The sequence below is a fragment of the Anticarsia gemmatalis genome, chromosome 4 (genome assembly GCF_050436995.1).
Source record: "Anticarsia gemmatalis isolate Benzon Research Colony breed Stoneville strain chromosome 4, ilAntGemm2 primary, whole genome shotgun sequence".
In the NCBI taxonomy this organism is placed as follows: domain Eukaryota; kingdom Metazoa; phylum Arthropoda; class Insecta; order Lepidoptera; family Erebidae; genus Anticarsia; species Anticarsia gemmatalis.
The window spans coordinates 879,179-902,889 of NC_134748.1; the positions used below are offsets into that span (position 1 = coordinate 879,179).

The window sequence follows — 23,711 nt, forward strand, 5'->3', positions numbered from 1 at the left end:
GCATTGGATTATAATGCTGCAAAATACTGCTTTCGTGTCTCTCACTGACCGATATTTGATGATGTTTCATTATTCTTGTCCATTACAAGTATCGCGAAGACGGAAAAAAGCTAGTCTTTTTTGCTATTTTTATTTTGTCATTATTATAAATGATTATCTTAAAGCAGGCCGGATATGTATTGAGTTGTATATTTTTGATTGAGATGTAAATTGAAGCTCATTATACGGTTAAATTACACTGCTTCTTAATTGAGGAAAAAGTCATCTTTAATTATTAAGCAGTTACGTAAGTAATAACAGTGTTCAAATTTCGTACATTGTAAGCTGCAGCTTACATTGTTACTGCTTTCCCAGACGCAGTTTATTTAATATTCTACTTTCAGACGACTACACCATTCTCTGACGGATTACACAAGTCCCGTGCACATTCAAAAACCCAGCTCTATTCGTACGCGGCAACGTACTTCAGCTCGCGGCGTTCGGCAGTTTCCGACGCTTTTCGGGAGGTTTCGCAGGCGTCTGGGGCGCGTTACCATGACAACGGGCGGGCACGCGGCGCTCTCGGCACAGCGGCCGCAGCCGAAAATAAACACGGGAGCGACGCCTCGCGGACTTGTTGTGGAGTAGGGGACTCGACACTGAGGCGCTACGGGGGTGTGCGCCCCGTGACGTATGTAATTATCGTTTCAGGTTTCACCGGAGACGTATTGGATTATCCCGATGGGCTTTTTATATCTATCTTCCAGCTCGCTATCGGAAAATCGATCGTCAGATTTCTAATAACCGAAGATTAGATTTAGAACTGGGGTCGTATGTTATACAAATGTTTGTCGAGAGCTAACGGTATCAGTCGGACGAAGGAACGCGGGCTTTTCCAAGAACCGCACGAGAGTCCGGGCGCGGAGGCGTGCGGGCGTGCGGCTCCCGCACAAGACCGCCGGCGGGGCCGGGGCGGGCGCGGGCGGCGGCGGCGCGCGGGGGGCGCAGGTCGGTGCGCGCGCACTGCTCTCGCGTCAGTCGCTGGGCGGCGCGCGGCCGGCTCGCGGTCGATAGCTGCACGCTGGACGGGCACGGCCATGTTGCGCGACGCGTGCACGCGCGGGCGCCCGACACGCGCTGCTGTGTGAGTGTAGTGCTGTGTGGACGACCCCCTCTCCCCCCACGCGCCGCCACGCGCGGCGCTCGCCGCCTCGAGCTTTCGGTCAGTATCTGAGCCCAGGAGCTGTGCCCACGAGTGTTGACCACGACGAGCTCGCACCCTCGACGTCGCTCGATCGGTCAGTGTACACGGTGTTCATCGTCAATATTTACGGGTGGATGCGCGTGACGTTTAGCTGCGGTGTACACACGTCCTAAATTCTAGGCTCCATCGCACGTACCATGTACGTACGTCATAGAACAGGTATGAGTGTTAGGTTAGGTGGTGAGACTACTGATTACGCGCGAAGCTACGCACTATACTTATATATGTAGAGCAAGGTGTACTCCAATCTTGAACTAATTTCGATTCATACAGTCCCTCGAATTGCGAATTAAAGGAGACTTTGGCGGCAGCGTTACGTTCATCGAACACTAATACCTTAATTTACATTTAGAGATACAAGTTCGTTGGTTCGTAGCCCTTCGTAGCGCTTCGTAGGCCTTCGTAGCGCGTCGTAGGCTCTAGACTTTTATGTTAGGTAATGAATGCTTTAAGAAACACCTGGCCGGTACTGAACCACTTAGATGGGAGGCTGTGAAAAATGAGTGTGATTAAGATAGAGGATCTTGCGACTGGTAATGGCTTTAGATGTTACTATTTCTTCTTTTGTAAGAGGGTTTGAGGAATATAATGTTTTGAAAGCTCGACAGAACACTTATAAAATAGCGCATTACAGTTATTTGTTGGTACAACACGCCCATGTTTACTGAAGGCCTAAGTTGAGAAATGGGATGGAGCCTTAATGCGGTCACATATTTTTGGGAGCAAGAGGTATGAGGTCTTTATCAGAATGAACAAACATATATTTTGTTATTCAGCGTTTGCGACTATAAAAAGATTTCTCTTGCTCATAAAGCTGTGCTACCGAACTCGTGACACAGGGGACAAACAGAGCATTCAGATTGGTGACGTATGATCTGATGATTAATGGGTTTATTACCATTGGTGGGCAACTTCGAAGTTTGAAGATATTCAGGTCTGATATAGCAGTCAGTAAAGTATAACGGCTTGGCTTGTTCTGATCACGCTAATGGTGTCACTTGCTCATCGTTTATCTATCAGTATTTTGCATTGGCTATAAACACAACGATTTAATGTATTTTACACTGGCTTTTCGCCCTGGCTTCACTTAATTGGACATTTTTTGGGAATAGGTACCGTACATCATTACTAGAATAGGTTATTTTTTGAGTTCAAATATAATGTATTGAATATGATTGAGAAGTTCGGGATTCGTACCCTACTTTTGGTACTAGGGATATGAATCCACTGCTTATACCAGTCCAATGGGAACAAGACGTGATTTTATGTATGTACTAGCTTTTGCCCGCGACTTTCATCCCCTATTTTATCCTGCTTTGGGGCAGAATTGATCAAAATTCTTCTTAGCGGATGCCTACGTCATAACATCTACCTGCATGCCAAATTTCATCTCGATTCGCGCAGAGTTTTGGGCTGTGATAGATCACTATGTCAGTCACCTTTGAGTTATATATAATTAGATGTAAACAGAATAGCTAGTATTGTATAAATCACAATGAAATACACTATGATGTGACATACCTCCCAGCATGAGAGGATCATAATCCCGTCTTTAAATCTTAGCCATGGTGTATAATTTTGGTTCAGTTATCGTGTAACTCAGTTGACAACTTGTGTACGTCAAACTGATGTTCACTATTCATCGCTGCTTAGACGTAACGTGTTAAACACTATAATGTAAGTGAGAAAACAGTGTTTAGCATAGTGGCTTCCAAATACTTGTCAACTGAGATACTAAAGAACATTTTTTAAGATACTAAAGAACGCAGGTTTCTATACGAAGCATGCCAATTTCACTGTGAAAAGTTTTTCAATAGATATCCTTATGAACGTTAGTCTGATCTGATGGTTCCCGGACAAATTATGTTTTTTTTAATGTTTATAAGTTCATATTAATGATATCATTGTATATACATATAAATCATTGTCCATAATAATAAAAACGATATGTCAAACATTGAACTTGAAATTATAGAATAATATATTCTATAATTTCTATTCGTCATACATGCATTACAATATTAAATACCGAGTAATATTTACAAAACCCATGACATTCTCTTCAAAGTATCATAAATAAATCTAAAGTAAAGAAAAATAATGCAACCTCTTACTGCAAATGTATTTAAATGTATCACCGTAGCTCTCGTAGTATCTCGTAGCACGTCGTAGCGTGCTCGTAGCACCGTAGCGCTACGTACAGAGGAACTTCAAATGATATTTGTACGATACGATGTGTAAGTTTGAGAGAATGTAATGCATAATATTGTATGGTTTCGAAACTGATGTATAGGATTTAGAAATAATATAACCAAAACACAAACGATATAGGTATAGTATATATTTTTTTTTGTTTGTGACAATTGTATGTTTGTAAGATCTCTGGCCACACAAGCCAGAAAGAGAAAGAGGTTCCTCCTGTATGGGAGTATTAAGGCAATTTTGGTCTTCTCCTTAAAAAGCTGTTGCTACCCACGCAAGGCACATTCAGAAATTAGCAATAAAAGCTATACTAGTAGTACTATAAAGCTGAAGAGTTTGTTTGTTTGAACGCGCTAATCTCAGGAACTACTGGTCCGATTTGAAAAATTCTTTCAGTGTTAGATAGTCCATTTATCGAGGAAGGCTATAGGCTATATATCATCACGGTACGACCTATAGGAGCGGAGTAGCAATAAAAAATGTTACAAAAACAGGGAAAATTTTGGCCCATCCTATCTTATGTGACGCAAGCGAAGTTGCGCGGGTCAGCTAGTATAAAATATATAGCAAATTATACCATGTATCGTTCTTTACTTTACCTACAAACTCTAATACGACGTATGTATGTCATCAATGATAACGCATGAACGATATTACACCGATACACGTATAATACAAGCTCCCTACAATTTGAAGATACCAGTTCTAATGTCACATAATAGTATGGTATTAGCTTCTATCATTCATCGAACTGTGTTAAAAGCCTTCATGTACAATTTAAAGGTCTGTTTTGGCTTTACTGCTAAAATGCTTTTATTTTGATAATATTATATTACTACAGTGCCTTCGACTTCGTTGATGTAAAGAGACTTTCTGGGGTACAAAGTATTTATTGTAGTAATCAAGATTATAAACTCTAGGTGTAACATATTTCAACAAAACCCGTCTGGTAGTCTTTAATGAAAGAGGTACAACGTTTCAAAAAAATTGGAAGTCTCAAAATTAATTATTAAAGTCTAAACGTTATTAATTAATGAAAAATATCGACTAAAATCCATTATTATGTATCATTAATAATATGAACATTCAACAAATGTTCGTGGAAATTTAATATTGATATACATTTCGTGCGATTGATCGAAATATTTAAAATAAAAGTTCTGAGAACGAACAACTATTATTAATGTTATCAATGCAGCAATATGTTTCCTGAAAACTGAAATTGTAAAATGTTGTTTTCCCATTCAGGACATTCGGTGAATGGCATATTAAATATGTTCTACAATCTAGCAATTACGGAAGCCTTATTTTCAGTAGTTTTCCATTATTTTGGTTTTGTAAACACTATTTTGATTCGTTTAAATTTTATCAATGTGATATCCTCCTATGTAGATATATCTCCTGACTTCAGAATTTAAATCGGCATAAAGTTGGACCCGAAACCTTATGACTAGTAGCTTTATGTACTACTTATCTAAAGACTCACATAAATATACCTGAGTTAAACTACTGCATGAGTTCAACGACCTTGAAAAATTGTCATTTACTAGCATCCCACAACCATATTTTCTTTGAACAGTTCACCATGGAATTTAATTTTCATGACACCAAGAAAATTGCGATTTTATTCACAGCTTGCACATCATATTTTCATTTCTCTCATCGAAAATACACCCAAAATTTTACCACGAGCAATAGGCATCAGAAAAAACTCAGTACCATTGCAGACGCCCTCAAATTCAGTACTCGTTTTAGCTGTAAAAATCCCTCTCTGCGTTCAGAGCATGCAAATAGGTAGCAATTCGAAACTGAAGCATAAAATTTATCCCTGACTCCGCACCCATATAAAAATATACTCCTGTGTTGTAAAAAATCACAGTTTTTTCTTCATTTTATCGTATGATAATTTCCAATGGTGTTATTGAACAAATAATGCGTATTAATATAGTATTTTATATATATTTTACGATGACATGCGTGTGACTACTTTGCGTAATGTGTTCTTCGAGTTACATGTTTTTTACTTTGTTTTGATCTGGGAATAAAACTTAGTAGTAAAGTGTGTTATGATATAGATTTGAAATGAAACTTTTTCTGTTATATATCAGCTCACTTTTATATTTTCTTCTAAAATCAAGGTCGAGTATTAAACATGTTATTGTGCTATAAGAATATGTGTTACTGAGATAGTATTTTAGATTTACAGATAAAATGAGGTTACTGAATATAATTAGCGCGATTTTTTACAGTCGGTATCATTGAGTATCGAAATTTTGACATTTAAAATGTACTGGAAATATAGTTTATGTGGCGTCCGAAAGAGGGGCTGATCCGATACAAAATTTGTCAAGAGCTAGCCGATTGTTGATAGTCGATATTCTTAGAAAATTGCTACTTGACTCACTGAATACTCGATAACGATAATACTAACACATTAATTGAATACTATTAAATACAAGTAAAACGTTTCATACAAGAGAAAACAAAATTATCAACGTAAAAAAGACCCACGAAGAGAAGAAGAAGAAGTAATCCCACAATTTACAATCGTCATGCTATTCAAAACTACTTTATCTATTCACACACATTCTTAAATCGGTCGCATAACATTTGCTCATTAACCAACAATATCCTATCAGCAAACGAAAGGTATCGAAGTAACCCAAGCCGTTAAATTTAAAGATCGGCGATGATCGGCAATTGTCGGGCAAGTTCGGCTCGTCCTAAACCGTTACCTACGTTTGTTAAGTAATCCTTTTATGTTTAGTTAATCTGTTAATTGGGATAATGTGTCGTATGGGATGTTAGCCTGTTATAAAAGATCGTCATACGTGTAAAGGCATTATTGGAAGATCGTAAACCTTTCAAATCTTGTTAAATTAAAGAGACGGAATATGATTGAATACAAAACGAATTCATACAGTATTTGTGGTCCAATTGATAGCGTATTTGATTGTAGGTAGCACGTTCTAAAGTTTGATCCTCGAGTAGGGTAAGATGCTATGGTTCCGACAGCATTTTTCAAATTTTTTGATAATAATCCGGCTTTCCGGGATAGTCATATGGATTACATCTAATATATAAAATTCTCGCGTCACAGTTTTCGTTACCGTACTCCTCCGAAACGGCTTGACCGATTCTCATGAAATTTTGTGAGCATATTGAGTAGGTCTAAGAATCGGCTAACATCTATTTTTCATACCCATAAGTGGCACTTTTTTTTTATTTATATGGCAAGACATGTTTGCCAGGTCAGCTAGTTATTTTATATTAGTGCCCAATTTTGGAGTATCTAACATAGGTTCGATGTAATAATATTCGACATTAGTAGGTATATAGTAGTATACTAGCGTGCTATGTATCGACCCAGCACGGTAGTAGCGGTATGGTGACTACATTAACAACTGCACCACGATCATAGTTGCTATAGTACGAGTGTGTACAAGCCGCGCCCTCAAAAATATAAAAAAACTAGCTGACCCGCGCAACTTCGCTTGCGTCACATAAGAGAGAATGCGTCATAATTTTACCCGTTTTTGTAACATTTCTCGTTGCTAATCTGCTCCTATTGGTCGTAGCGTGATGATATATGGCCTAGAGCCTTCCTAAATAAATAGGCTATTTAACGCTGAAAGAATTTTTCAAATCTGATTAGTAGTTCCTGAGATTAGCGCGTTCAAACAAACAAACAAACAAACTCTTCAACTTTATAATATTAGTAAGTATAGATGATATTTCCAATCGTGATCAATCGACAAACATCGTGTACCTTCGGCGATTCCTAACTGTACAATTTGTCTAAACTGGACCTTTTATGTGCAGTTAATTTGTTTACAAGCATAATGTTCGACACGGGAGTCGTTGGGTTCGATGCTCGGGTCGTACACGATCAAAGTTATTCTGTTAATGCTTATTAGGTAGGTGTAAGCAAACAATTATAGATTTGTTGTTAGTTTGTATGAAGTTTGAATATGAGGTAGTTAACTGAAAGACAGTGATTTTAGATAAACTTCTGTGAAGGGATAGACAGATATTATACAGCATACTCTATCAGTTTTGACCGTATTAAATCGTTTTAGAAAAACAGTAACAGTAATGCTTCGTAGATATCTTAATGCACAGTGACATGGGTTCTATTTCTATCAAAGAAATGTCCAAAAAAAAGTATTTATACGTAATCTGCATCGGACAGTTTCTATATTTGTATTACTTTAAAGTTATTCGACCTAGAAACAAATCCAGGACCCTTTTAACACTAGATGTATCTGTTTGCTATAGGATCTAAAACATAGTTAATTTGTGTAGATAATATGAGTCTCTACTATGGACTAAAAGAGGCAAACAGCGAAAATATAAAATGCTTGTACCTACTTCATGGCGTGTTCATGTTTTCCAAAATTCCTTTTTCTTTCCAAAACACTACGTATAAATACCCATTCTATTTAGTCAGGGGGTGTGGCTATGACCAAAAGCACTCTCCATCGACTCTGCCAAGGGTTACTTATGTACAGTCATTTTGGATGATACCCTAGCTCTCTAATAGGCTGTACTTACTACAATGTTTTAGTAGAAGAAATATATTTATTTATATTCAGGTCGAATACTGGACTTGAATTTTGGTAACTCTTTAATCTTTTGTTGTCTTTATCGTTTTGAAGACAGCAATACTTTAAGAGCTATTTAGAATTAAGTAATATTCTGGGCTACTTATTTTGTATACTTTTAATACTCGTGCAGACAGTACGACTCGCTAATATTGGAGGTTCTATATCATACAGCATACAAACCTTACTTCGGCACATCACAATACTTCTGGCTACACGGGAACATCCAAGCGGAATTTAGTAAAACAATGATATTTTGCCCATTTTGGGAATCGAAGCCCAGCAGCTTAAAATTCTACCTTAATGCTCACCTACTATAATTTACTTCATGATAAAGATAATGATAAAAATTCTTAACGTCGGGTAGACAAATAAGGGCATTTATACTATCAATCGCGCATTTGCTTCACAATCATTTGATACAAATTCTTAACGTCGGGTAAACAAATAATGGCGCTACTTAAATTATTATCAATCGCGTTTAGGACTGGGTGCATTATAATATTAGGTATTTCTTTTAATTTTATTACGCAAAAAATAAAATACATCTTATAGAGAGTCTCTACAATACTCTACATTTTACAACACGTTGGTTTCGCCCATGTTTCAGCGCTACAAAACGTACGTGTTTGTGGTAGAGTCACGCGCGCATATAATGCGAACTCTCCTTTTAAAAACGTGTACTTTTAGATAACACTCTCACATCGTTGAGAATTCATGGCTTATGTTATTTACTGATTTAAGGGATAATGGATCTGAAACGTAATTTTTATTTATAGTAATGTATTAAACACTAATACTTGTAGATTTGTGTTAAAGTGTTTTAAAGGTTTCTGCTGTACTGAACTGCATAATACTGCTAACCTAAGTCCAATATTTTAATGATTTCTATTGTTATATAAATTAAACAATGACGACATACGATAGAAATACCATCCCAATTATACACATATTTTTTGGAAAACAAACAACTAGGAAAACACTACAATGAATCTTACACTACAGTATAGTTTGCAAGTTTTTTTGTATATATTTAATTTATATAGTTCGCAATCATGCCGTAAGCAGAAAGCACACACAGAGAGTAAAATGAAAAATGGCCTAAATAAATATCTAGTTTAACGCAATATCAAATTCTCTTTTATATTTTCTAATGGCACAGATCACAGTATCTAATAGCCCCGTACAGTCAGCTGACAGCCGTCAAATATGTAGGGTACGTATCTCAATCGTAGACCGCATGCCAATGCCAGACGCGTTCGAAAAAAAATAAAATTTAAAAAGTTTCAACTGGCTTGCGTCACTGGGGGCGTGGGAAGTGACGTCACGCCGGAAATAGACCGCGGGGCCGTTGTGCCCGCCCTGCTCCTATTTCACTCCGTTACGTTGGTACTATTGAATGCAATACGTCATGCAATTGCGTAAATCGGAACGTAATCAAATTGATTTTATAGGTGGGGTTCGGTTATAACTAAGTTTAGTACTGTATGTGTATTTATGTTTGGGTAGAAATAAGATCATAATTAATTATTAATTGCCGATTAAAATATTTTTATCTTTATTCAATACGGGTCTAAAATTTGATTGAACAAACAAATGAAATAATATCACGGATAATTTATAATTAATTATTTATTTATTTTAATTTATATTTAAAACGAGTGGCACTTTTATAGCTTTTTTTAAAATTTGCTATCACTTCATCTCTGTACGGTAAGTTTATCTTTAAAAAGTGAAATCTACAATTATTCACTTGAAATATTTGTTGTTCGTTGTTGTATATTGCCACATATACAGAACATACCTATGTACATATATTTAATAAATAAATCATAAACACAAATTATCCAGTGTCAACTTTCCATAACATTCTTAATATGTCAATAGAAATATAAAAGATATACATCAAATTTCGCTTTTTTCATATGGGATTAGGCAAAGTCCAGAGAACGTCATTTGCTACGTTTAAACTTTCCTTGCTTCATTCATATCCATACATCTCATCATACAGAACCTCCGGTGACTACTATATCGAAATATATATCCCAAAGAATATAGTTGTTCAATGTACACTCAGATAATCTCATCAAATTTACTCAAAAAAAAAAACAATCATAATATCTCCAGCACACAAATAACATCCATTAACTAAACCCTAGGTTACAATAGTTCGGAAATAGTTTACGATATCTATACATAGAGGCGGTGCATCTAATTCTGTCGCGGTGAGAGTGTGCCCCTGACCTGAACTATTTATAAATGAACTAAAGCTAAGATATTGAACCAGTTTAAGGTTGCTCAGTGTTAACCGACATTTGAGTAGCTTTGACTGGTTTGACCATGTGAGTAAATATAAAAAACGAAGTCTGAGTCGAACCCGCGCACGATGGGTTCCGTAGCAAAAATATACGAAAACTCACGTTTATTGTATGGGGATTTTTTTTGTATTTGTTGTAATAGCGGAAATACATAATTTGTATTTCTGCTAATAAATTCCGCAATTAATTTTCAGCTTCCTAGCTATTACGGTTTTTGAGGTACAACCTGGTGACAGACAGACAGCGAAGGCTTAATATAATAGGGTTCCATTTTTACACTTTGCGTAAGGAATCCTAAAAAAGTGACATTTATATTATGTTAACGGAGTAATAGAAGTTTATAGGTATCATTTTTAACATCATCTTTGGTTTCTATACTAATATTGTTAGAGGCGGAACGTGATTATTTTTCGTATAACCCTGCCTGTACCTAATGGTCTGAACAGAAAACGAGTTCTCTGTATTTTGCAAAATAGAAATCATGCCATGCCAGAAACGGCAAAAGCTATATTTTCCAAATTCCTTTTCATATTTCCTGAATAAAGCCTGAAGCTTTGTACCATGTTCGGTATATGGCAATAGGCTCGCTCTCTGTTTCATAGAACTCACAACAAAAAAAGGCAAAATTCAGACGTATTTAATTCATCTCTCCATATTCTTGCACTTAACCTATATAAGGAGTAACCTCGGTTTTATTTCTACTCGTCTATAAGTAACTGAAGGCTACACGTCTAGTTCCTGGAGGTTGAGGTCTAACCTGCTACCTGAAGCACTCTCTGACGTAGAACATTACCTCCCTCTCGATAAAGATAGACATAGTTTTCAACTCGAAATAAATAGAACATATATTATTACAATTTATTTGTATGATAGTCGGTGTATACGATTATGTCTCGAGGTTATGGGTTCGATTCCCGGATAACCTGTACGGTAAATGACAATAGGCTCGTTCTATTACATGGCACCTGTATCGTAAATGGCGTAACGAGGGAGTATTTCATAGATTTCTGCCTACTCCTTCCATGCACAATGTTCAAAAAATCTAGTAATATTTAACAGCGAAAGTAACTCCACACGGAGATTTGCAGGAAAAATATGCTAATTATTTTTAATAGTCAACGTAAGCAGATCCACGAAAGAAAACTAGTCAGAAACTTATGAAGCATAGTTTACTGATAGACGGGTAAAATATTTTTCTCGAAACGAGGGAGAGATTTCCCATCATCGGACAGGATCAATCGATGAAGAATGTTGAAGCCTTCACAAATAGTGTATAGAAACTGTGTCACTGGCATCTTAAAATTAGTTAAATTTTATTTAAGATTAAGTATTTTCATGTCCCACAATCTCAGCCGAGTGGTTTAAGTTGGCACCTCCCACGCAAGTGGTTGCAGATTAAAACCTGGGGCAACATACGGGGAAGTTATGTGTATTAGAAATAATTATCACTTGCTCCAACGGTGAAGGAAAATAACGTGAGGAAACCTTGCCGACGTTTGGCAACCACTGAACTAGATATTGTCTGTACTATTATAACAAAACAGCACACATATCACTAACAAATAAACAGTTAATCAACCAAAAACAAACATATCTAAACCAACAAAACACGGCAATTATAATTCAGCCCGCCCTCTCATTAATACTAAATTAAACTATAAATAATAATTATTCAAATCGACTATTATTATTAAACTACAGGATAATTGTGAGCTATAAACAATATTATTTGTCTATAAGATATTCCACGAAAACGTCGTAAATTATAAGCGCTGTTATAAGCGAGGTTTTCGCTTAATTAAGCTATATCATAATTTGTTTAAGCTTCGCGACGCATGTTTTGTTTTAAGTGTGGTTTTATGCAAATATTTTGTAATAGCTGCCACCCGTGGTTTTGCTTGTATGTTGGTGATATTTACTAAATGGATACGCGGGGAATGAAGGGGTGATCGGAATCTGCGCTGCCTATGTTATTGATTCGTAGTCGACAACATTTTTATAAAGATTTTAATATTTATAAATTCCTATTCGAGCCGAAAACCAAAGCTTAATTGAAATTATATGCTTTGTGGCTTGCCTTCAATAACTATACGCTCAATTCACGTTGTTTATTAATGACGCTAATTTACTCCAGAGGACAGTTCCATTCCATTCCATTTGCATTCACCTACGAGACTGTCTTTTACCTAGAACCCAACCTAGCTTCAGACCTATTATGACATACAATAAATACCCCAATGCCTTTAAGTCATAAGATCTGTAAGACGACGTACTTATATACCCATACTGAAAAAGAGATGCCATCAAAAACATTCTGTAAAAACCTCAAGTCTCGCCGTAAAAAGTTGTGAGATATGTATAATACCAAGTCGATTAATCTATTTAGTCTCTACTTAAAGGACCTTCTGTCTTAGGTTATTACGTATGTTATTATCATGCCAATTTAAAAAAAAATACCTCTAAAACAAATAGACCGACCTGGCCATCGCATGATTTGATTATTAGTATGTATCACACTAGACAGCACGACGAGAAGTTAATGCTCCTGAAATGTTAATGGCGAATTTGTGTTTTCTTGCGATGACCAAGTCGATCTATTTGTTTTAAAGGTATTTTTTTTAAATTGGCATGATAATAACATACGTAATAACTTAAGACAGAAGGTCATTTAAGTAGAGACTAAATAGATTAATCGACTTGGTATTATACATATCTCACAACTTTTTACGGCGAGACTTGAGGTTTTTACAGAATGTTTTTGATGGCATCTCACTTCTTTTTGTAGAGCGAACATAAGTCCAATTTGTATGGGAAGACGTTATATTTTTCATAATTCAACATATTTTCCTATGGGAATGTTGTTCAGTTTCATGGGCTAAACAACCTTACCCACCCTATACCCCCTCCCGTTATGCCTCATATAGTATGTACCTATTTACACGTATTTATTTTATTTTCTACAGTAATAATAATTCATTAACTGCAAATGTAACCTTGTAATCTTATACATTTATATGGGATTACAAAGTTATTGTTGCAGTTGGTGTATTTAGAAAACTGGACCGAAATTAGAAAATATTGTATTTTTCCCATGATTAAGACACTAAACCCTATTTGTATTCTAAATTTTAAGCTCTTAAGTCTGCTAGAAGTACCTTAGACTTTTGATGATCGGTGAGTCAGTGAGTCAGTGAATCAGTGAATCAGTGAATCAGTGAGTGACAAAATTCAAAATTTTAACAAGTTGTCATTCTTAAACTACTGGTTCAAATTGACTGAAATTTTAAACATACCGTATTTATACAATGACTGATTAGTTGCTGAAAATCCAGGCTTCTTGTTTTATCCACAACGAAATTATAGGGGTGTCAAAAATAGCCCGAATTGCTTCGAGAAAAGGATGTTACGGCCGTGCCGCTTTTTTTTTGCTCGACTTGCGGGGGCACTTCCGTGCCCCCAGATTACAATTCGAAAAGGGCACATCTCATCTCACAGAGACAGTATATACGACCTTTCAAAATTGCAAACGAAGTAGTAGGCAGTTAAATCGCAACCGTTATATATCGTGTCGAAGGTGAGCTATAACCTTAAATCACTCTATTAGGAGCGATTAGACGGTGCATGTTTGTTGCCAATATACACTTGTACTAACACGGACTGACGTGGAAGAAACTGTCGCGGTTCGCGTGCTAACCTCACTGGGGAAGTCACGACGATTGTGGCCTTGGGTTCATTCAGTTTGTGGTGGGAGGTCTCGTGGGGTTGGTGTGAGATACTACGGTGTTAGTTTTTGGTTGTTTTTTATATGTTTGTGAAGTTTTCTTGCTAAACTTAGTCGGAGTTAAATATAATGAGTTGTCAGGTTGTCAAATTGTTTTCATTTATTCCTTTGCTGTGTTTGTGTAGATGTGGTTTTCAAGTCTTATAATGTACAGATGGATGTATCATTCTTAAATCAATGAAATATAGATACTTTTTCTTGCTCCTACTTAGTGATTAAATTCATGACGAAAGCAAAAACTATTTATTTATTATATTATCATTGAGAATTAGGAGCCATTCAAAACCCAATAGGTTTTTAAACAATAGCGTAGTTAGACTTTCAAAATACAACAGAAATCTGTGTTCCCTATGTCACAGCTAGTCTCAGGCATAAATCTATACTAATATTATAAAGCTGAAGAGTTTGTTTGTTTGTTTGAACGCGCTAATCTCAGGAACTACTGGTCCGATTTGAAAAATTATTTCAGTGTTAGATAGTCCATTTATCGAGGAAGGCTATAGGCTATATATCATCACGCTACGACGCTACGCTAATAGGAGCAGAGTAGCATTAAAAAATGTTACAAAAACGGGGAAAATTTTGACCCATTCTCTCTTATGTGACGCAAGCGAAGTTGCGTGGGTCAGCTAGTCCCTCATATAGTAACTAACAAATAAAACGTCTATAACAGTTTAAGTGTTAAAGCTAAGGTTTAAATATAAAATGTATGACGACACTCGGCGGTTATAGTGCGATCGTGAAATGATTCCACATACCTCAGTTATGTCTTTACTTGAACTGCCGAGATTATACGGTCAAATGTTGGGGAATTTAAAATGGTAGGAGGTTGTTTTGATTTCAGTTTAGTGTGAGGGTTCTATGTGTCTATATTTTATGATAGAATCTGAGGTCCCAGGCTCGATTCCCATATCGTACAAAATGCTTTCTTTTTAATTTATGTTACATGTTTTTCAATTGTAGTCCAGAGTTTATTTCGGTTTCTTTTATATGGGACTAACATTTTGATGGCAAACGCGATTATCTATATACCTCTATAATTTTCCCTCTTAGGTATATCATGTATGTATGTATCAAAAAGGAAATCTGTTATTCACTTTAGTCAAACGTTGACGCATATTATTATGATAGTCGTTTCAATGATTGAAAACCACGAAGAGACGAGTACCTGACTGTCTATATGCATTCACAGATAAACTATAACCATCAATAGAGCTTTACGATAGAATATAGCCCAGAGAACGACCTATCATATATTTTTATCGCACAAAAAACTATGCAGTTTCGTTGCAGACTTTATTTTTGCTACACGTATAGGTAGCACAGTAAAACACCCATTTTTCACAATTTTTATTCCACTCTAAAAATAGACACATATCTATTGAAATATCCATAAAATAAAAACAGAAACTCGACTAAATAAAGCCTTAAATATTTGCAATACGTCTGTTAATTTTACTGAAAAAGCACGGTTGACTGAACATATAAAAATTTACGAAAAATGTATCAATAAATAAACAATGTCGTGGAAACTCAACTGGCTGTCAATTAAGAGGAATATAAAACAATATTCGTACTGTGTATCGCTAATAAAATGTTAATGAATACAAAGCGAGGGTCGATGTAACTGCAATATGAATCACGAGGCCGATAATTGTTCGCTGATTGTAAACTACCTGAGATTCTTCCGTGAAATTGTTTATAGTCATTGAAGATGGTGATAAATTCAGGTCGTCTTCCTAACTTTAAACTTTCGTGTACTTTACTTTTTGCTTTAGTAACATTTTTAAAATTGTATTTTTTTCAGTATTAGATGTAAATATTTAAGGTAAATTAAATAATTATCTAGTGAAAAGAAGTTCGCGTTATGTGATCATTATTGCAACCTGAAGTTGGCGTCAGGTAGAACTAGTGCACTATCGTTCGTGGTATAAAAAGCCTTTGACAGTAACATGCTACATCGTCAAATAAGAAATTATTACATTAATATTTTTGAGAAATGGGAACGCGTAACGTCCAAGCGCATGGGTAGCGCTTTTTATTTGAAGGCAAAATAGCTTAGTTCTCTAGTCCAAAAAATTGTTCGACTAGTCGTAAATAGAGAGAATTCCTGTAGAAACTCGTATTGTAGAGCGTGATTGAATTCAACAGGGAATGTTTTCATGTCCCCGACAACACAGATGCACTGACTAAGGTTGAGAAATGGCTAAAACATGTGCAACTGTGAGTTGAGATTGAACATAATGTCTTTCTGTTTTAGTGTAGAAATATTTTGACTTTTCACTGCTAAAATATTTTCAAGGAAGGACCTAAGAGCGTACAATAAGACGTGAGAATAAAACCTGTGACTTTTCTTTTAGTAGTTGTCATTATAGCTTCAAAAACCGTTGTGTAGTTCACTCAACATACAATCAAACATCTGATCATCTCAAATCCAAACCCTGCCAGCAAAAAACCATTTTTCCAAACTCCAAACTTGATAAGGGCCACCAGCATAACTAGATCTGTACCTTTACTCTGCCTTTTACACGACACTTTCCTTCAAATCCGTTGGGCGGGATAGCTGAAGAAACCAGTTTATGTAGACCTCTCATACTGGTCCTATTTCCCAAAGGTTCGTTTGAAATATTTCCGTTGGGGGAAGTGCGGGAGGTCAATTGATTCTGGTGATGTCGAAGAGTTTGATAAGACGGCTCTCGATGTTCGCCTTCGAGTTGTAACGTACTGTCTAAGATAATGGATCGGGAAAGGTTGTTGCACAATCGAGTTAGGTCGCTCGCACACTGCTTTTATAGATAGCTTGCAATATCTAGACTTGACTTTAGGAGAGGCATTGAAATGGTTGGACGTTATTCGTTCACTAGTGTTAGTAGGGTAGTGTTATATTTTTAAGAAAATTACTCTCGAAAATATTTTAGCTTTTTGGTTGTGCAATGGACAGGACGGACATAATTATCATACTAACCTAACTACGACAGAATTCTTACTTGAAACTTGTGTCTTACTTAAAAAAAAGAAAATCCTTGAAGTCATTTGGTCGCAGCGATCGATTTGTTGGAACTTCGGGGCATGCAAGTTTTACATAGACTATAATCTGCGATATGAAATAATAAACTGTAAAACCGGGATATGAAATAATAAAAACTTTTTAAATTTGTGATAATCACTCCTGTAACTGAATCTACAAATGAATCATCCAATACAATATAATCTGCATTCCTATTCACTCAAAACCTACGTCATCAGAACAACAATTACCAATAGGTTCAACACATAACCGTTTAAATCTGCACTTTAATACAAAAGGAATAAAGTCGTCATTGTATTGCACCGTGAATTTTACTATAGTCGTTAACCAGGAGTGTTATAAAAGACGTTTGTTGTACAGATTTGAGATGTTTCTCTGAGTTATTGGGTGGAAGGGGGTTTGTACCCGTTAACCCCGTTTGTGTTGTGTACCGAGCTTGTTATAACATTACTAGAAGTCATTGGTGATGTACTACGTGTGTGTTTCACACTGTTTTAAGTGCATTGGACTTACATAAGTGATGTATGACAAGACGAATGGATGTAACCATACATCTTGTCATACGATCATCTTGTCACGCAAAGCCTTGTATAAGGGAAATAAAGTATTTAAAGATCGTCGATTATAGATACCAAGTGGCGCCTTCTGGTTTCTGCCGACCCCTTGGGAAAAGGGCATGATATTATGTATGTATGTACGTGATATATGCTGTAAATAACACACAAATATACAACCATATTTCGCTTATCTAAGATTTATCATTATAAATGGTAAATGTTGTTGTTCAAATAACTAATTGTAGCACGCATTGTTAGGGTTTTCCTTCTTGAATAAGAGAGGTAAGGTTTACGTTCACCTTGTTGTACAAATGTGTGGATACTTAAATTAAACTGTAAACAAGATTATGAGAGACATAAATAAAATGATATTTGCAAATTGCATGAAATCATTTTACTTATGTCTCTGTCTCTATGGACACTGACGATAAACGCTGCCAATAAGTGACAGGTCCTTTTGAACCATATCTTGCCTGGCGTTTTACTTAGAAAATTTGTATCTAATACCTTAAAATGAACACGTAAGTTTCACAAACTTCAAAGAATATTGTTTCGGCTTATTGCTTATAAATAAGGCGGGGAGTGCAGGTGGCGTTCAATTTGGTGCACTTGTGGCCTACCTGCCGTATTTGAGACCTCAGCCGCCACTGGAAAATGCTTAGAATATTTTACTTTATTTACGTCTAAGTTTCATAACTTAATTTAGAAGTAGAAGGTTTATCATCTTATGAAACTACTTAAAAACTACATATTTAACCTCTGCCTATCGGCCGCCCTATCCCTATGGGAAAAGCGTGTACATAATATGTATATATGTATGTAAACTACTTAACGATTAGAAAAATTAAAAATGTGTTTAAAAATAGGACAAATACCTAGACAATATATTTTTTGAATTCTTTCTAATTTTCAAACAGTTTACAAGTTAAATGAGAGATACGCTGTAGGTAATTTAGCATTTTCTATAACATAACTACTGATATTTAACAGTTAGCATCGGAAAGACAGCGAGCCAACAGTTAAAAAAAATGGGAGCACATTTAAACTACCGAGTTTGAACTACAAAATGTACGGCAAAAATAGTTCCTATAGCACCCGCTAGAGGCGCTGATCAGATTTTCATACAAAATTTATCTATAGCTAGTCGGTTGTCAAAAGTCGATAGTGATAGAGAATCGAGCTACTGTAGCGCGTAGTGCGTCAAATTTTCCATACTAAATAGTACCGACTATAGAGAATTGCTTAATAAGCTTCTGTAAAGCAAACAGTCTAGTAAATAAATCGATAAAACAAATACCTGTCAATAATGATTAAAGACAATATTCAATCAAACACACTCCAGTAGTTCAGAGGACATCGTTTAAATATGCAAGCCGACGCACATCTACTCCGTCCATAATTAATTGAACTCCTGGCCGGGGCCGGTATGCCGCGCTGATTGCCTTTGCCACAGGCGACATCTACAATGCGTATTGTTCCGGTTTAGTAGGCTAATGGACTAGCGTGGCTGACTTTGCTTCAGTTCAAATTGTTGTAGACAACTGCCGTTTTGAGATACATAATGTTTTTATACTTAAACACTCAGCGGCAGAAAAAGTGGCCCAAAGTAAAACTACTATGAAACTTTTTATAATATCAATACATGGTTATTATTTTGGCTATAACTATTAGTTAAACAGTTTATACACAAGTTTAATTACATTTGACACTAAATAGTCGTATTTTTTTATCAAAAATGGGAAAAATTAAAAAATACAGCTTTTTTCGAAATCGCTTATTGTAAGTTTTCGCAAAAAACTAATTCTGCACCAAACAAAAAATCAAGTTTATACCGCGTGTTAACTCCTCTACCATTTATGGTGACCTGCATGCGTTCTGGCATGCTTTGGAGGATGTTTTAATTACTTCTTGAAGAATTTTATCCCATACTCTGACTAGAGCGGTTCTTACCTCACCAAGTGATTCTGGTGGGTTGGGCAGTGCACGTACACTGTTTTTTAGCATGTGCCAGACATGTTCTACGGGGCTGATGTATGGACTGCGAGCAGGCTAAACGAGTTTTTGAATCCCGATATCAGCAAGATGCGATTCCACAACGCGGGCGCTATGAGCGCGCGCATTAAACTGCACTAGAGTTAATCCTTCAGACCAATGGAATCCATAAGTGGTACAACATGGTGATGGCAACTCGATGGTGTCTCTCGAGTTCTGGTACTCGGGCTGGTCTTCCTGTCCGTAAATTACGTTCTTTTATCCTTCGCTTGATGTTCCGTTGACTAAGAATGACTCCGCGTGCCGCTTGAAGCCTCTAGTGAATCTCAAACGCTGCCAGAAAGCGGTTTCTCAGCACCTCGAGGTTAACAAATCGGTCATCTCTTGTCTCTCAAATGTACATCGTGTTCGTCCACTTCCTGGTCGCCACTTGTAGAGACGCGATACATTGAAAAATGCAGCCACCTCTCAATGGTAATGGCCCTGATCGGACAACAAGACCACCTAAGCCACTTGTTCAGCAGTAAGTGGCATCTTCAAATCTTTTCTGAAATCTAAATAGACCAATAGACCAATAATCAATAAAAATCATAAAAAAATCGTTTCCGTGCAGCAATATTTCAAAATACAGAATTCAACTGACCTCTTGAATCAACACTGAATTCAGTTCTAACACACATTGTTAGAAAAAGTCATCCGTCACTCAAATTAATCTGAAATTCAACACTTCATAACACTTAACAGATCACTTCGCAACTACTTACAACAATATATATTTCATATATTTCTTAATTTGTTTACGAATTCACGATAAGAGCTTGGGCCACTTTTTCTGCCGCTGAGTGTATTATGAATAAGGAGATTATGGGGAGACCTTTGCCCAACAATGGGATAGTACAGATAAAAAAAAATATGAATGGGAAAATTGGATATTTAATTGGTTGAAATTGCTGTATTGGAGAAACATTGTGTAGAAAAATATAAAATGTCATTTTGAATGCGAACGATTGGATATTTAATTTTACTCAATGGTATCGAAACAAAAGTATCTACTGAACGAATCTATACTAATATAATATTAATACTAATATTATAAAGCTGAAGAGTTTGTTTGTTTGTTTGTTTATTTTGTTTGTTTGTTTGTTTGAACGCGCTAATCTCAGGAACTACAGGTCCGATTTGAAAAATTCTTTCAGTGTTAGATAGTCCATTTATCGAGGAAGGCTATAAGCTATATATCATCACGCTACGACCAATAGGAGCAGAGTAGCGATAAGAAATGTTACAAAAACGGGGAAAATTGTGAACTATTCTCTCTTATGTGACGCAAGCGAAGTTGCGCGGGTCAGCTAGTTTAGAATAAAGATAGTTTATAATTTGTGAACCTTTCCGAGCTAGTGTAAAATTCAGTGATTGTAACCACTATCATAAATATCATTAGAAATAGCATAAGCAATTCGTAATTTGAATTTCGAGATATAGAAACCGTTCAAAAACTAATACAATGTACAATTTTATATATTTTTTCTTTATGTAATGTTACTATAAAATCAAATGCTCACGAAATATGAATTAAATCTTCTTTTCTTTTATTTTTGATTTTCAACAATTGAAAATGTGATTTATGAATTTTACAATGCACTTACTATGACTACAAAAAAAATACGATCAAAAGACGAGGCTGTAGGGGCATAGTTTCCGTTGCCTGTTCCAACGACGGTAAATATGGAAAAAAGTAGACGTTAATTTGTTTTCTAATTTTATAATTCAGAACGAAAGTTTTTTTCTCACCCACGCTTTAAATGTCATGTTCTTGATATATTTCTTGATTAACAGATCTTCTGACACTTTTTTATCGACTCTCTTTCTAAAAAATGATAGTATTCAAGTATTTCGAGTGCGAGTGTTAGAGTGATTATAGCACCGAGTGCAGCGAATCAGGGAGCTACAGATAGTTTATAACCTAAATAATTATATTTCAAAATCTTTTAACGCGGACGGAATTGCAGGCAGAAGCAGGTAACAATATCCATTTTCTTTAGTATGTAGAAACTCTTGGTCAAAGGCAGCAATACCAATATCTGAGTGCATGCAATATATTGTGAGTAGAAGTGAAACAGAAGGAATTTTCCCGCGAGAGAACGTCCCTGTGAGGCCCTCTCGTCACGCGGAGTGTGAAGCGTGAATCTTGTGCGTAAGACGGACTGTTCACGTGTATGTGTAGAATATTTTATATGTATTTCATCGGATATAGTGCAAATCCGCGTATCTAGCATAGTATGATAGAGCATTTCTGCGATTCAATACATTTTTTTGTTGATTCTGAACTATGCCCGTCGATATGAGACTAACATTGTAAAACGGTCATCAACCGGGTGAAACGGTGGGGGTGTATTTCATATTTTTGTCAACTGAACATAAAGATCCTGATGTACAAAAAGAAGAAAATGTATTTTAGTACAGTATCACACATTCACAAGTTATTGAAACGTAGGTAATAATTTAAAGGCGGTTATCTCTGAATTTGACTGCGACTAAATCGCGCAATGGCTCGTTCAAGATAACGATTGATCGCAACGATTTGTCGTTCACTATACGACGGCTTTACGTAAAATTTGCCCGCCGTTCGCCCTCTCCGAGGACACAAATTTGTAGGAAAAATTGATTCAATTTGGTTATATGCAAAACGATTTTAGTTTCGTTCGCTCAACCCTTTATTGTCTTGGATATTTTTCTTTTTTGAATCCGCATCTTATAGGTTTTGGTTTTTGTAGATCATTATTTAAAAATGTATTTATTTATGTTAAACTCTCGCGATGTGTACACATAATTTTATAATGTAACGGGTCTTACACCCTAGCCGGGTCTTAAAACCGTGCCTACGGACGATGAAATTCGATCGTAACGTCGGGTTAACAAATAGTGTATCCTAATCTTTAATTTTCAATCAGTTTAAGACCCGTTATATTATAAAATGTATTTATTTTGTATTTAAATTCTATTGGAACAAATTCATAAAGCAATACTTCTATGCAGAACAGTTTTAATGTTCCCCTAAAAAAATCTGGCACAATTCGAAGTATCGCTTAAAATGAATGAAACTCTTTTAAATAATACGAACGACAGTAAAAACATTTACTTCTAACACCGTCTATTCTATGGTAGCAAAGAAAAATAGATTTATTTTTAGCGTAAAAGCCTCCCGATAAAAATGATTTAATCCAAAGATGAATTATAAAAGTAAACGGTGAATCAAAGCGCTGGAAGCCACATTAATATGTAAAAGATAAGAAAAGAAATATTATCTTTATCTTAGGAGTTCCGAGTTAAAGAATAAAGGCGAAGAATAAATATTACGTTAAGTTTTACGTATGATAATGTGAGTAATTGAATTATTTATGGCGTATTTGTGGGTAGCTATTGATTTTTAAATATCGCTAAGGAACAATTGCTATCTCGATTATGAATTCTTTAAATATTGAGTTTCTTTCGTTTAAAGGTTAATAAATTGATTGCGTTTTACATTTTTCTTAATAGATAATCGATGTCGCACTATGTAATAAACTCAGTACTATCGTATCAGTGATAAATTTACTACATTTTAATTAAAAAATTTACTTGATAGCTATAAGAAATCGCCTCTCGGTAGGTATAAAAAAATCTTGTTGGTTGACTAAACTCAGCATTCGCACTCGCATTGGCAATTGAAATAATTGTACCGTAATCCGCGCTTTTAGTTACTAGAATGATCGCGAACTTAGATCTTATTTTTGTGTTTGAGAACTGACTTTTATACCCTTAAGGATAAATAGCACTTACTATCACAATTCAAGTAGCCTTAATATCTGTACATAATTAATGTACAAACAACAAGTGTTCCCTAAAGAACTAAAGAGATACGCAATTACAATAATAAATTTATCAAATGATCCGTTTAAAAACATCACATTATTATTCAAAGCCCTCATTTCCCAAACAACAGTTAC

At 35.8% G+C, this 23,711-nt stretch overlaps 1 protein-coding gene across 10 annotated transcripts in view; it reads left to right on the plus strand.

The window, feature by feature from the left end:
* The window catches only part of mmd (disintegrin and metalloproteinase domain-containing protein mind-meld), a 476,847-nt gene that overhangs the window by 7,727 nt on the left and 445,409 nt on the right, over positions 1–23,711 (plus strand). For 8 of the 10 annotated variants that reach the window (XM_076112975.1, XM_076136869.1, XM_076112974.1 and 5 more), the window contains exon 1: positions 1,029–1,201. The exons of 1 other annotated variant lie outside the window; for it this stretch is intronic. The gene's annotated coding sequence lies outside the window, so the exon portion shown is untranslated. Of the gene's footprint in view, positions 1–1,028; positions 1,278–23,711 lie in introns of those variants that run through there. One more of the 10 variants, XM_076136870.1, reaches the window with a different exon arrangement.